This window comes from Ambystoma mexicanum, chromosome 12 (assembly GCF_040938575.1).
Source record: "Ambystoma mexicanum isolate Mex_15411 chromosome 12, UKY_AmexF1_1, whole genome shotgun sequence".
In the NCBI taxonomy this organism is placed as follows: Eukaryota; Metazoa; Chordata; class Amphibia; order Caudata; family Ambystomatidae; genus Ambystoma; species Ambystoma mexicanum.
This window is the reverse complement of record NC_090936.1, coordinates 497,321,583-497,334,910: the sequence shown is the minus strand read 5'-3', so window position 1 is coordinate 497,334,910 and position 13,328 is coordinate 497,321,583. Positions and strand designations below refer to the sequence as shown.

General features: G+C 49.2%; 1 long non-coding RNA gene across 1 annotated transcript in view; it reads left to right on the top strand.

The window, feature by feature from the left end:
* Window positions 1–1,448: 1,448 nt before the first annotated feature.
* The window catches only part of LOC138513704 (uncharacterized), a 73,641-nt gene continuing 61,761 nt past the window's right edge, over window positions 1,449–13,328 (top strand). Inside the window, exon 1 of the long non-coding RNA XR_011281797.1 lies at window positions 1,449–1,597. This is a non-coding gene — a long non-coding RNA (uncharacterized lncRNA). The remainder of the gene's footprint in view (window positions 1,598–13,328) is intronic.

Here is a 13,328-nt window from a genome sequence, read left to right as displayed (position 1 = left end):
GGGGGGGGGGGGGGGGCACGCCTCCTCATTGCGTTTCTCTCTTTTTTTGTAGCTCTGGTCGGAGCACTTTTCCTTTCCTTTTTTTTTTCTTGACCGCTCCGGTGCTGAGCGAGTCTCCTCCTGTTTCACCAGGGGGGTGGGAGGGTGGGGGAGAGGGAGGGGTGGAGAACATCGCCGCCCGGCTCTCGATGTTGCGGCTCCTGCCGCCTCCGCCTTGTGGCCGTCCACCAGTGGGGCAGCCCCCCTCTCCATGCAGCGGATGCCGCCTGTAGCCACCCCATGTTCGCGGCTCGTGGGCAGGCAGCTCCCCTCTTCCTGGTGGGAGAAAGGGGCATCCTGCCTCTCCCTTTCTTCGCGGGTGTATCTACGCCAGACATGGCCACAGTTCTACGTTGCGGCTGGGGCCGCCATGCCTCTTGCGGTGGCTCGGGCCGCCAGCATGCCCCCTTTTGTTGAGGCCAACGGGTGGGCGAGGGGCAGCTCTCCTCCTCTGGCCACGTTTGTGGGGGACAGCAGTTCACGCGGCCGATGCCGCTTACCTTCCTCGAGCGTTCTCCTTCTCAGTGTGGGGGATATATCCCCCTCCCCCCCTTTACCCAAGGGGTGCAGAGGGGCAACCTCTCATGCGGCCACCGACGCCGCTTCCTTCCACCACACTACAGGGCACGCGGGGCCCTGGTACCTTTGTCGCCATTGTTGGGGGGGGTTGCTCCAGATCACCGGGCAGCCCCCATACGCATGTCGAGAACACCCGACACAGTCAGTGTGGGCGGCGGTCACACTGCGGATCAAGGAGTGGGGATCACTCACTCGCTTCAGGTCACTGGAGCTTCCCATGTGGCTGGGGCACCCAGTGTACGACGGCCCCGGCTCTGGGGGCACCCAGGCTGGGGTCGCCACAACAGCCATGATCACATGGCCACAACAATCGAGGTCGGCGTTGCCCAGCAGGGGCGCTGGCCTCGTGGAGGGCCCCATCACTGGGCCTACACCACACAGTGGTGCGCCAGACAGGCACACATGAGGAACAACACTGGAGCCAGTTTGGTCTTGACTGACTAGCCGGAAACAGCCAGTATCTTTTGTTAGGTTGGTCACGTGGCTACTGCCACGTGACCCATTACAACATCCTGGGAGCTACCATGCTCCCAGCAGGGGTGCCTTACAACAATAAGTACAATACAAGGAATTACAGCTTCAACGTGCATTCCTAGAGGTTGCAAAAGGGCTCCTCTTAACAATATAACAACAAAGTGGTGAGAATGTCTAAGTTGATGGATACTAAAAGAAATGCATATAAAATTCATTAAAAGAGTTGGCTCGCATGCACTCACCTGATGCTGCCTGGAAACTGGACATGCGCGTTTCGTAAAGGGTAGTTTTCTAGTTCCCATTCGAGAAAAGGACCCTAGCGACGCTCGCCTCCACTTCATCACGTGGGCTGCTCTGCATCACGTGGGTTTCAACGTCTGCTTCATCACGTGGGTTTAAGCGTTCATTCGTCATATGTTTTGCAGGAGAGTGAAGGAAGGCGTTGCGGAGCGATTCCTCCGTTAGAAAGAACACTTCGTATAGTTGGTTAGTTGTTTGGTTTCTGGTAAGTCTTAAAGTTATCTCTTGTTGATTGTTACTTTAATGCAGAGCGGCAATATTGGGAAGGGGGTATTTTTGTGTATTTTGGTGGGTTGTAATGTGCATCGTTACTTAATTACAGGCGGATTCAGTTTAGTTTTTTTCGTTATTTCAATGTTTTTTGAGGATATGTAATGTGCATCAAAGGGGTGAGGCAATATTGGGGAGGGGGTATTTCTGTATATGTTGGGGCTTGTAATGTGCATCGGTTGAGATTTACTTAAAGTACAGGTGGATTCAGTTCGTTTTGGGCTTTCTCATGCAGATGTGCGATTTGCCCGTGTGAGATGTGTTTTATGGAGTGGGGCTGGGCACAGTGCGTTCCTCCCGTCCCAATGGGACTTCCACTGTACCAGTGAACATTACAGCGAACGGTTAGTTATCCTCCCCGCTGGAGGCTGGAGGGTGTTGGAGGATTTGGTATGTGCAGCAGATGGGGATATGTGCATGCTTGCCAACCCTACAGATTTAGGCAGTAGGCTACTGCTTTTGAAGTAGCCCTACCGCCTACAGATTTCAGTGACAGATCCTACTGCTTTTTACAGGGGCAAGTAATTTATGTGATTCTAAGGCAGGCTCCAGGACAGAGCATGCAACATATTAGTCTCTCTATACAGTGGACAGGTAGGTGATTACTTTGATTGCACTCAGACCAATCCACTGACCTGACAGCTGCGTGACTCTGTCCTGCACTCTTGCCGGTACAACCCTTAGGTGATCCAGCAGTGAAAGCAAGTGGCAGAATGTAACACCATCACACAGCATCTGCTGACAATTTGGTGTTAGCATTCAGAATTATACATTTTTAACATTTCAACATCTTTCCATGTTGTGCTATTTGTATGTTTTGTATTTTCCTGTGATGTCATTGTTATGGGAATCATTATTTTTCAAACTTGAAAAATCCTACATCTTTTTGGTCACAGAGTGTTGGCAAGTATGTATGTGTTTTATGCAGACAGATGCATATGGGTACGAATTACCAGCATAACAGTTCTTTATTTCTCCTGCAATGGGGGGCGATTTGGCATTCCCCGGGGAGGGATTGTTCATTTACCCCTTTGCAATGTGTGGAAGAGAAGGCTAAACGGAGGTCTTGTATTGCTTTCATTATCAATCACACATTTAAAGTCCCTATGAGACCCGCTAGCATTGTGTTTGTTTTAAGTTTGCCGATAGTTTCTGAAATGCCTCAAGGCATATCGATTTGTTACGTCATCGTGACGTTTTCACGTGGGACTTCTATGTGCTTAGGAAGAGGATTACGGAGGAAGGAGTGGTCCACGCCGTGCATGGGCAGGTATTTATTTTTTATTGAGCATTTATAATGCGCTTATTCATCTCGGCAAAGCGCCTGGTATATTTGATATTTTTATTTACATCGAGCTCATACACAGGTGTTTCACAGCGCGGCAAGGGAGGGGAACAGGGGAGAACAAAACACCGATGGGTTTGTTTTTCCTATTTTGATTTTAGTTGCAACAACGGCGGATCTCTGTGTCTTCTTGGCTGGTATCCTCATCCCCGGCTCCACCCACCCCCAAACAGAAGTGGTTTATGGCCATGCCGCACACGCCGAGGGAATTTCATGGCAGATTCGGCTGCGCCATCCACCACCTTATCCAGTGGTGGAAATGAGAACAATTTGGTGGGGGGGGGTCCCACAAGGGCCGGGGTGAGGGCAGAGGTGAAGGGGGCGGTGCCCAAAGAGGCGGGGTTTGGGGGCGGAGCTGGCAGTTGACCTCCGATCAAAGGAAATGTCCAAAATAATAGTTTTAAACGGCGCAATTTCTTTAATGCTGCTGCTTTTCTGTAATGTCCTACTTTTGTTGTTGTGGTGTTTAAGAGGAACAGTCCTCTGTTTATTGCAGTTATGAGTGGGCTGCGACCCACGTGATTGAGGAGGCGGGATTACCGCCAGTTCGGCAGTTCCAGTTGAATTAAAGACCTGCCAAGACGCTCCTGATTTATTGGCCTGCCTTATATTGCCTCACATTGCCACTCCTGCTGCAGCGCTGCGCCCAGCGACATAATCAGCCTGACATTCAACATTTTCCAAACTATATATCAATTCCACTTCCATGGCACTAGTGATGTTAGTTCACTATGTTAATAATAGTTTTGACCAGTGTTGCTGAGTAAATATTCTTTAACATGCACAATTTGCATGCCATTTTATACCCCCCGCCCCCCTTGGGTACTATTCAAACAGGGTTAGAAAAGGAGTGAATTACCATTTACAACTATGGGCCACTTTTTCCTTGGTGCCAGAGACAATTTTATGGCCCAGTCCGACCCGCACATGTACACGGGAGCAAACCGTACCAGCCATCTGTGCACCTAAACTACCAACAGCAATGTTAGTCTACACTGTGATCTTAGCTCATGCAGAGTAGTATTTTAAGCAGACTGTGAAAGAATCGTTAAGAGCAATTGGTGGTCTTCGGCTGTCTTCGGCTCATTGTTGATTGGCTGCATTAAGCCTGAGCAGCGGCCCCTCTTCCGAGCTGTCACAGACATAAGCAGCAGAGCACCGCGCAAGCTGCCTCTGTTGCTTTAATAGATAAAAACAATGTTCATTCTGAGAGAAAGCTTTGCATTAAAACGTGAGGCTGTCTTTGAGGAAGCCGCTGATGTAAAGCTTTCTCTCAGAATAATAAAGAGTGATTCATCTATACCCACAATGGAACGAAGCTCGGCATTACATAAACTTTAACTTGTCATTAAAATACGAGGTTTCGACTGAAGCCATTAATGACTCGTTACAGTTCATGAAATGTCGAGCTGCGCTTTGTGGTAATAACAAGACAGTTACATCTTATGAAAAGCCTCCCTATATTGTCCTGTCAGTGGAGTATCTGTCACCGGGGTCGGTGATATGATATCTTCGTCCGAAAGTGTAGATTCTGAGATCTCCCCCTCCCCCGACTCCTCACCACCTTCTTCCTTCCAAGAACCCTTCTTTTCCTTTCTTCGTGATCCCATCTACATTAAAAAAAAGATGCGGACGACCTCGGGAGGCAGCCACCGTGCCCCCGAAGAGGGGAGACCAGGGGGCCCCTCCCCCGGGATCGACCGAGGGGGGGGAAAAAGCCCTTAGGCACAAAAAAACCCTGTGTTATCGTCGGGTGCCTTGGAGGTGTGGAACCAGGAATCCTTGAAGGGTGAGAGCTGGTGGAAAGTGTCTGGAGGCAACACGTGGAGTGAACCCCCCCCCCCAGAACACAGGCAGTCCAGTAAGCGGTCTGAGGATCTGGTACACGAGGCTAGAAGTGGAAGTAACAAAACTGTAAGCAAAGGCAGTCCAGGGGAGCAGGCTGGAATCTGGTACACGGAAGGTCACAGCAAACAATCCTGAAGGTAGGCGAGAGCAATTCCAATGACAAGGCAGGGAACTGGCACATGGAAGGTACGGAGCAGAGCAAGAGGAAGTAGGAAACAGAAGAATGGAGCAAGCGGAACAGACAAGAGGAGGAAAAGCGGTAAGTGAAGATGGGAAGGAGGGAGGATAAGCAAGTTGGAAGGAGGGCAGAGGAGACGGGCGAGTGAAACAAAGTCAAGGGAGCGAGAGAAAGGCAGATAGAACCAGCGGAAGGACGAAGGAAGAACAGAGGGGGGCCGGACTGGGCACGAGGACCCGAGCAGCAGAAAAGCGAGTAACCCAGGAAGATAGCAACAGGTAGCAAGCAACTCAGGGCTAACGGACGAAACCAGAAGCGTTGCGACGCATCCGTGACCCGGAAGTGGCTGGTTAAAACACTGGGCCGCGGAGCGCCCAACCAATCGGAACAGAAGGAAAGTAAAACCAGGAAACGGGGCGTGGCCGAAAGCTGCCGGCGAACAGGACTAAGTTCCACGTCGCCAGCGGCACCATAGACTCCAGGAACTCGGCGGCATGACAGTATGCCCCCTCCAATAGGCTCCTCCCCCTGGTTTCCCTGGATGAAAGAAGTGGTACTTGCGAAGTAAGACAGGAGCATTAATGTGTGTGATGGGTTCCCAAGAGTTTTCCGATGAAGGGTAGCCCTTCCATTTAACCAAATATTCCAGCCTAACCTTATGATACCTGGAGTCACAGAGTTGGGCGACCTCATATTCCGCCCGAGTGGAGCCCTGAGGAATCGGGGCCTGTCTAACCTGTCGTGCCCATGTGTCAGCATGAAATGCCTTGAGTTGAGAGGCATGGAAAACAGGGTGGACCCTTTTGAGGTTGTTGGGTAATTTTAAGCAAAAAGCCACAGGGCTGATCTTCTGTATGATCTCATATGGCCCTAGATACTTGGGAGATAACTTGGAGGGATGTACCAAACGAGGTAAATATCTAGTGGAGAGCATGACTCTGGTACCCACATCCCATCCTAGTACAGGTCTACGGTGTTTGTTGGCTTGAATGCAATATTGAGCTTGGGCTGATTTAAGGCCTTCCTCTACCTTCTTGTGTGTCTCTCTAAGGAGGGAGAGGGAAGAATCTACCGATGGTACGCTAGTAGAGAGGCCCAAGACAGGAAGAATGGAGCGAGGGTGAAAACCATAAGTACCAAAAAAAGTACTGAACCCCAGAGCGGCATGTGTGGAGTTATTGTAAGAGGATTCAGCTAGAGGGAGTAGCGTGCACCAGTTGTCTTGTTGGGAGTTGATTAAGCACCTTAAGTACTGTTCCAGGGTTCAGTTCAGGCGTTCAGTTTGCCCATTGGATTGCGGATGGAATCCAGAGGTGAGAGCTCTTTCGATACCTAGTCTGACACACAGTGCCTTCCAGAACCGGGAGGTGTACTGACTACCCCGGTCTGAAATTATCTTGTTAGGTAGACCGTGTAACCGGAATATGTCTTGGAGAAACCCTTCTGCCATCTTGGCTGCAGTAGGAACACCAGGCAATGGGGAGAAGTGAGCCAATTTAGTAAATCCACTACTACCATGACACAGGTGCATCCTTGAGACAGGGGCAAATCCACTATAAAATCCGTAGAGATCGTGCTCCAAGGACCCTTAGCTACAGAACTTGGTTCCAGTAGACCAATTGGTCGTTTACGGGATGACTTACTCCGCACACAGACGATACATGACTGAACGTACCGATCTCCATCCCTTCTCATCGTAGGCCAGTAGAAATGTCTTTGAAGGTAGTCGAGAGTGCCAGCCACTCCCCTGTGTCCTGCTAGTTTAGAATCATGACACCAGGCAAGTGCTGTCTTGCGGAAAGCCGGTGTGGGTAGATAGAGTTTTCCTCCGACAAGGTAAAGGCCGTTCCTGATTTCATAGGCCAGATCCTTAGAATGTCTTTCCACTTCAAAACGACCTGCAGAATCCTCCTGTACCTGCTGAAGGAATTTAGAAATAATTCCGATAGTCCTGGACTGGGGAAACATCAGTTCAAGAGGCGTATCTGTCTCTGGCAGGTAATCACACCGGCGGGAAAGCGAGTCGGCTACAACATTCATTTTGCCGGGGATGTAGGTTATGTGGAATTCGAATTGGGTGAAGAAGTGAGCCCATCGGGCCTGTTGAGTGTGGTAGCATTCGAACTGTTTGAGAACCTGCAAGTTCTTATGATCGGTCCGTATGGTGAACGGGAACCTTCCTCCTTGAAGCAGATGGCGCCATTCTACACAGGCCGCCTTCATGGCTAAAAGCTCTCGCTCTATGACCGAGTAATTCCTTTGACTGGTATTTAGGGTCTTTGAGAAATAAGCCACCAGATGTTCTGTACCCTGGATTTCTTGAAGAAGCACAGCCCCTATTGCGGCTGATGAAGCGTCTGTCTCTAGAATGAAGGGTAGATGTTGGTTTGGTTGTTGTAAAATGGGTGCCGAACAGAAGGCTTCCTTAAGATTCCCAAAACTGTCTTCCGCCTCCGCTGACCATTTGAATGGAGTTGCAGACTTCTTTAAAAGTGTGGTGATGGGTAGTATCTTTTGAGAGAAATTAGGGATAAATCTCCGGTTGAAGTTTGCTAACCCCAGGAATTTCTGTATCTCTTTGACTGAGGTGGGTGAAGGCCATTCAATGATGGAAGACACTTTGTTAGGATCCATGGAGATACCGTGGTCTGACAGAATGTATCCTAGATAAGGAATGGAGGAGGCTGAAAACACACATTTGGCGAGTTTAACAGACAAATGATTTCTCTGTAGCCTTCTGAATACTTCCCTGATATGTTCCACATGGTCTTCAGGAGTGTGATAGTAGATCAGAATGTCAACTAAGTATACCAATGTGGTTTGGCACAGGAGATCGGAGAATAGTCTGTCCATAAACCGTTGGAATACCGACGGGGCGTTTACCAACCCGAACGGCATTACCTGGTATTCGAAAAGTCTGAAAGGAGTCCGGAATGTTGTCTTCCATTCGTCTCCTTTCTGCACCCGGAGTAGGTGATAAGCATTCCTCAGGTCGAGTTTGGTAAAGATGGTAGCACCCTGTACAGCTTGTAGGATATCGGTGATCAATGGCATAGGATGCCGGTCTTTTATGGTAACCTGGTTTAGACCGCGATAATCTATACACGGCCTCAACTCCTTTGAATCCTTTTTTGAGATGAAGAACAAGGATGCCCCTGCAGGGGACTTTGAAGGCCTTATGAGCCCGTTTTCCATGTTGCTGTCCAAGTACGTTCGGAGGTATTGTTTTTCTTCTAAAGACAGTGGAAACATCCTACCGAAGGGTACCAATGCACCTGGGGTGAGATCAATGCAACAGTCTTCAGGCCGGTGCGGTGGGAGCTCGATGGGTATCTTTTCAGTTGCCACCTCGTTGAACTCCTTCAGGTAGTGTGGGAGTGTACAGTTCTGACCTCGCAGCTATTTGTGGTCTTGACGGTCTCGAATCTTGGTTCTGGCAAGCATTCCGATTTGCATAGTGAGGACTGAAAACTAAGTAAGTTTCTAGACCAGTCAATACTGGCGTTGTGTCTGCGTAGCCAACAGATACCCAGGATTAGGGGGAAGTGAGCAGCCCTGATGATATCGAATGTGATACTTTCGGTGTGTTGTTGGATGGACGAAGTAAGTGCTTCTGTGGTGTGAGTGATCAAACCCGAGCTCAAAGGTTCGCCATCAACCCCTTCCACCTTTTGATCTTCTCGTTTGGCTATCCTTTTCACTCCGTGTCGTTCTGCCCAATGGGTATCCATGAAGTTCCCTGCTGCTCCACAGTCGAGTAGGGCTAAAGTGGTTACTTCCTTGGGGCCCACTCTGAGAGAAACTGTGAGCACCATCAACCGGGAGTCCTCAGACGTTTCAGTAGAGGATACAGAAAGAGGCTCGTAGGGACTAAGAGCAGCCCCTCGGTAATACGTCCCAATGTTTACCGATGGCGAGTGTTTCCGGACATTCTGGGCGGTACTTCCGGACAATCTCTTAATAGATGTGAGGAAGACCCGCAGTACATACACAGGGAAATCTCTTAATAGATGTGAGGAAGACCCGCAGTACATACACAGGGAACCCTCCCTGCGCCGTTTCCTTTCTTCAGGTGTGAGCGGGGCTCTGGTGGTTCCGATCTGCATGGGTTCTTCCTTAGAGGTCCGTTGGAAGGATACAGATGCGGGTGAGTGAGTCTCCACGAGAGGGGGTACACTTAACCTGGTCTTCTTCTTTTCTTGACGGCTTTCCGTCATTCTGAAGTCAATTCGGAGGGCAGCTGTCAGGAGTTCGGCAAAAGACACCGGTCTTTCTATCCGGGCTAGTTCGTCCTTCAATTCCTCCCTTAAACCTTGCCGAAAGATGGCATACTGGGCCTGTTCCTGCCAACCTGCCTCAGCTGCCACCTGTTTGAAAGCGGTGATGTATGTCAGTAGATCAGAATTCCTCTGACGGATGTCAAGGAGGTCCTCCGAGGCCAAGTAGGTACTCTCTGTTCGCAGAAAGGTTTGTTGAATCAGGGCCTTAAAGGCATTGTAGTCCTGTAAAACCGGGTATGGCTGGTTTACTAGAGGGGTAGCCCAAGCCAGGGCATTCCCGGTCATGTGGGTGATCATAAACCCCACCTTGGCGTGGTCTGAGGCAAAGGTCTGAGGGCGAAAGGAAAAATTAAGATTGCATGCGTCCAGGAACTCCTTAACCTTTTTTTGGGAAGCCATTGAACTTCCCTGATACTAGGGGAAGTGGAGGTAAATCGGTTAAAGGTCTTTCCCTGTCCGTCAGACGCTGTTGATGGGTGGCGTTAGCTGTCTTAAGGTTCTGCATCTCCAAACTTAGACTTTGTACAGCGGCTACGAGTTCTTGTACCTGCTGTGAGGTGGCCATCTCTTTTTGGCGTCGCAAACTGTCACCAGGGTCGGTGATATCTTCGTCCGACAGTGTAGATTCTGAGATCTCCCCCTCCCCCGACTTCTCACCTTCTTCTTCCTTCCAAGAACCCTTCTTTTCCTTTCTTCGTGATCGCACCTTTTTTTTATGTAGATAGGGACGACCCCTGGAGGAAGCCACCATGCCCCCCAAGAGGGGAGACCAGGGGGCCTCTGCCCCGGGATCGACCAAGAGAGGGAAAAAGCCCTTCGGCACAAAAAAACCCTGTGTTATCGTCGGGTGCCTTGGAGGTGTGGAATCAGGAATCCTTGAAGGGTAAGAGCTGGTGGAGTGTCTGGAGGCAACACGTGGAGTGAACCCCCAGAACACAGGCAGTCCAGTAAGCGGTCCGAGGATCTGGTACACGAGGCTAGAAGTGGAAGTAACAAAACGGTAAGCAAAGGCAGTGCAGGGGAACAGGCCGGAGTCTGGTACACGGAAGGTCACAGCAAACAATCCTGAAGGTAGGAGAGAGCAAGTCCAATGACAAGGCAGGGAACTGGCACACGGAAGGTACGGAGCAGAGCGAGAGGAAGTAGGAAACAGAAGAATGGAGCAAGTGGAACAGAAAAGAGGAGGAAAAGCGGTAAGTGAAGATGGGAAGGAGGGAGGGTAAGCAAGTTAGAAGGCAGAGGAGACGGGCGAGTGAAACAAAGTCAAGGGAGCGAGAGAAAGGCAGATGGAACCAGCGGAAGGACGAAGGAAGAACAGAGGGGGGACGGACTGGGCACGAGGACCCGACCGGCGGAAAAGCGAGTAACCCAGGAAGATAGCAACAGGTAGCAAGCAACTCAGGGCTAACAGATGAAACCGGAAGCGTTGCGACGCATCCGTGACCCGGAAGTGGCTGGTTAAAACACCGGGCCGCGGAGCGCCCAACCAATAGGAACAGAAGGAAAGTAAAACCAGGAAACGGGGGGCGTGGCCGAAAGCTGCTGGCGAACAGGACTAAGTTCTGCCTCGCCAGCGGCTCCATAGACGCCAGGAACTCGGCGGCATGACAGTATCCAACATTGCAAGATGTGGTGGGGGGCCCACAAACCGCCCACCCCTGCCCCAATCTATTTTTTTGGTAACATTACTAGTGGCATCTTGCATTTTAACACAACAAAAAAAAACAGCAGAATTATTACAGATGCAGGGAACTCATCTATTAGAGCTCTGTCCAGGCGCTCTGGGGCAAAATACAAGCACATCTCCTAATTTGCATATGGATTGCACCAACAGACATTACTTCACAGAAAGCAAATCGCAAGGAGCATCGTCAGTCTTTGATACTTGGAGGCGCCATGCAACTGACTTTAGAATAAGTTGTCATAAGTAAGCCAAGTGGCAAATAATTCTGTGGTGCAAAATACCTAATTGCACTGTTATATATGGAGCAAGTCGGGCTTTTTTTTAAAATTAAATAACAGCATGATATATTAAAGCTTTGAAGTGAATCACTTACAGAGCTGCAGATAAGACACAGTCTGATTACATGATCTGCCCAGGATCACACACTTTGGTTAAATGGTGAAACCGGGATGTGGACAATTTAAGCAACTGAGCACATCTTCACAGTTTTAGTTTATATAGATATTTATTAATGTTTCCCTTTGCATTTCATGTGCTTAAATAATACTTTATTTATAGCAATGCCTTGGAAGCAAAGCACATTACATAAGAAACTACCCTTTTATTATTAAGAAACTACCCTTTCATCTTTAACTATACATCATTATAGAAATATGTTGAGCAATAAAAGGATGGATTTAGTTTTATTGTCCCCATTCTGCATGCAAAATCACAATAGCATCATGCAGATTAATGTGAGCCTAACAAATCCCCCTTGGGTAAAGCCATACTCATTATTTCATAAAGCCTGCAGCATTATGCAACCGTCTCACACCTTATCACTCCCTCCCATGCACATTTCTAAAGGGACAAAAGTCCCTGCTAATAGTCCACCCACCCTCCCATCAGTGCCTAATGGTTCACATTGAAATGCTCCGTTGACACAGAGCAACTTGCGAGCCCCTCTGCTGCTGCCTGGAGCTCCTTGGGACATTGTCCTGGCAGAGGTTTCGGAAAGGGTAAGGTGTCCTGCTGCCAGGACAATTACTGTGCTGAGCAGGAATTACTCAGCACACATTGTCCTGCCAAGGGGACACCTTTCCCGTTGGGCACCCTCATTGAGGTGCCGAACAGGACAGGTGGCCCACTGACGAAAGTCCCAGTCAGGCTCTCAAAAGAGCCTGTGGGGTGGCAGCGTGCCCCCGAGCCCCTGCTCGGTACGCCACTGTGTCCGGGTGTTCTCCAGCCGATCAAGATATGAAGCTTTAGATCAAGATATGAAGCTTTACATTCCCTGGTGCCACATCTATGAGTTCATGAACCACCCTTGTGCATTTCACCCATCCTACTGATTGAAGGGCTTTAACACACCACAAGATTTCCTCCATTAGGTTCTACACTTTTTTTGTCAAAATGTTATATTCAAGAAAGAGCGTGAACAGTAATTTCAACAAAGTGATACATCCTCATCATATACCGCCACAGATTCCTTACATAAATCAAGAAATGTAACCTTTCAAATACAATTTTCCATCAAAGAGGCACTAATAAAAACAACCACAAAGAGCAATACATAAGGAAAGTCGGTGGGTACAAGGTGTGTCTGTGACAGACAGCAACAGGAACATCGACAAGACGGAGCACACTGATACAACAAGCATTAGCAATGCGAACAGTTTGGGCTTTTTTGTAGGCATGGCAAAGGCACTTGTCAGGCACAGTCATATTGGTATTAACTGCCCATTGGTAGTTGCAGGTGCAAAGTGGTGGCAGTACCTGGGCATCCAAGCAGTGCCCAGCAAGTTCCTAATATTATACACAAGCCAAAACTGTTGGCTTTGCCAATGCTTCTGCTTAACTTGACTTCAATGAAATAAACACAGAGTGCTTATAAATCAAGTGGCTGAATGCAGACCTGGCTTCAGCATTTTTATTACACCAGTAGCGTGTTTACAGCAGCAATTAAGTCTGCAAGCTGTGTGTCAAACAACATCTACAAGCTGTGTGGCCCTCCTCATATGCCGACACCTGAAGGGTTTCTGTCAAAGAGGCTGATACCTTAAAGTAGGTACTGGGACAAGGAAGAGGAACATGGAGGTAATATGCCTGAGAGATATGTGTAGAAAGTTACATAAAGTTGACTTACAACTGTGCCGGCCCGGTAACAGCGGTGCTGGTAAGCCTACCGGCACTGTTACCGGACCGGCACAGTACGACTCTGCGGGCAGGTGCCGTACCGCCCACAGAGTTTTACCGCAGCACCAAAACCGTGACGTTGCTTCTGTGGGCCCCATCCTCATCGAGTCCTACTGGACTCAATGGGAATGGGGACGAACAGAATTACCGGCGCCT